At 48.0% G+C, this 2,500-nt stretch overlaps 1 protein-coding gene across 3 annotated transcripts in view; it reads left to right on the plus strand.

Annotated features, from left to right (window-relative positions):
• The window catches only part of hdac7a (histone deacetylase 7a), a 25,753-nt gene that overhangs the window by 13,934 nt on the left and 9,319 nt on the right, over nt 1–2,500 (plus strand). The gene's annotated exons all lie outside the window — the stretch shown is intronic.

Below are 2,500 nucleotides of genomic sequence, written 5' to 3' on the forward strand. Positions count from 1 at the left end.
GAGTTTATCACTCTGTCATCTATTGCTCTCAATTTTATAACATGCTGTTGGTTAGAACTTAAACATGATCACACTCAGAAACTTGTCACGTGATACCATGAAAATCTACAAAAATGTGTGTGTGTGTGTGTGTGTGTGTGTGTGTGTGTGTGTGTGTGTGTGTCCTTGTCAGCCAGTGCATTGCACACTTGGTTGTCGCCCTTTCGTGTTAGATGCCATTTTCTACTCCCCCACACTATTTAAGCATATGGTCTGCAAACACTCTTCGCCAGATGGTTATCGTTGCTAGTCCACTGATTACGATTGTATTGTTCATCGGCTCTTAAGTTTTGGTTTTGGAATTACGGACTGTTTTGCATTGTGAACTTTGGCCTGCTGTAGCCAAGCAGTTGAGTCCCCTTTTTTACTCCTGACGTAACCATCTGGCCAGTAATGGACCCAGCAAGTGCACAGAGCCTTCGTGCTGTCTTTGACACTCTATCGGAGACCACGGCCACCCATGAACACCGATTTCATAATCTCACTAAGGTAAACCAGGAACTATTTCTAACAGCCCACTCACGATTTCTCCGGAAGCAACTCCTGCCACCTCATTACCAGCACCAGCACCAGCCCCATCTCAGGAGCCGCACCTAACTCATCCTGAGCGCTTCGTCTCAGAACCGGGACTGTGTCGACATTCTTGAGACAATACACTGTCATATTCGTGTTGCATCCCTCCTCCTTTCTGTCTGAGAAATCAAAGTTGGCTTATGTTCTCTCTCTGTTATCCAGCAAGGCACGATACTGGGTGCAAGGACACCGCACGGTCGCTTTTCAAGGCATCTCATTGCAGTTACTCCATAGCCAAATATCTAGTGGAGTTCCGGACGGCCACAGCCGATTGTGGATGGGGCATCACTACATTCTGTAATGTTTTATGGGGATTGGCACCTGGGGACAACTTTCCCCCACAAAGTGGAGAACGGCATTCCCAGAGATTTTGCCTATACTGTGGGGAGACTCGATACATGGCCAATTCATGTCCAGCAACCACAATTCATTGTTGAAGAAGGGCCAGCAGCAAGCCTTCTGTCTACAGATTCCTCCAAACCAATTCTCTAAGTTTGCACCTTTGCCAAACATCAGGACCATCTTCTGGCAGCTTTCATTGACTCAGGGGCAGATTTGGAGTTCCTGGACAAAAAAATTGTATAACCAGTTGGGCATTGAGACCGTTCTTGCCGTCTGTCCTCCAGGTCCAGGTGCTGGATTGCCATCTCTTGCATGTCTTATGTTGCACCCAACCATTTGACCAGCGCAGAACACCACCATGGATGACGTTTTTGATAATTGCCTTAAGCGCCTGTCATGCTTGGATTTACATTTACATTTGCAGCATTTGGCAGATGCCCTTAACCAGAGCGACGTACATAAGTGCTTAAATCTAGCAATGAATACATTAATGCTGCTCACTAAGTTACATACTTAAGATACCATGAGTTTAAAACATTTGTTCAAAGTTACAATTGGATGCCCATGGCTTCAGAAACATAATCCCCATCTGGACTAGACCAGTGGCCAAGTTCTGCCTAAACTCAGAACCCCAGACTCCGCATTGATTAGCTGAGAAACCCCCACTACAGCTCGGTTCTGTGCTCCTCGACTTCCACATTCTGGGGATCATCTTCAGCAAGACCAGAGCCACCCGTGGCCACCTTTACCAATTGACCAGACTTAAGACAGAAGCCATGGCATAGTATATCCCGGATTCTCTTAAGGCTGGCATCATCTGTCTCTCTTTGTCTCCGGTTCGGTCGAGAATTTTCTTTTCAACTGCCCTGTGCCTTTTTCTTGTGGTACCTCAGTCCAGCTGAACAGAAGTATCATATACGGGAACTGTTGGCCTTCATGTTGGACTCAGAGGAGTAGTGGCACTGGTTGGAGGGGGCAGAGCAACCGTTCCTAGTTTGGACGGACCACCGGAACCATACAAATATTTTGCATGGCCAAGCGTCTGAATACCTGGCAAGCTGGTTGGGGCATTTTTTTGGACGTTCGCAAGTCCTCCAGTGGTTCCACAGCTCCCACCTGATCTGTCACCTTGGGTACTGCCTGCACTTTGTCAGTTCTCTAGCAGAACTTTTGCTGGACTTAGCCAAGGAAACCCCTCTGCTCAGGCTCGAGCACATAATTTGCCTGCATGAACGCAGCAGACAGAGCAATTAAACTAGGAGTTGGAGACCGGGCTCCGAATCATTTGCACTGAGGATCCCACAACCTGGTCAGCCAATCTGATATGGGTGGAATACACCCACAACTCCCTGCCCTTTGCTTCCATGGGCCTCTCCCCTTTTCAGGCCACCTATGGCTACCAGCCACCCCTGTTCTCTTACACCCCTGTTCGGGATTGCTGTAGATGAGGCTGCCCGGAGTCTGTAGCCTTCATTGAACCACTTTGAATTGAATCCCAGGTTCGCTCTGTCCTCATTCTGGTAAAGTTGTGTCGACGAGACTGGAA

The sequence above is a fragment of the Tachysurus fulvidraco genome, unplaced genomic scaffold, assembly GCF_022655615.1.
Source record: "Tachysurus fulvidraco isolate hzauxx_2018 unplaced genomic scaffold, HZAU_PFXX_2.0 HiC_scaffold_42_np12, whole genome shotgun sequence".
Lineage (NCBI taxonomy): Eukaryota > Metazoa > Chordata > Actinopteri > Siluriformes > Bagridae > Tachysurus > Tachysurus fulvidraco.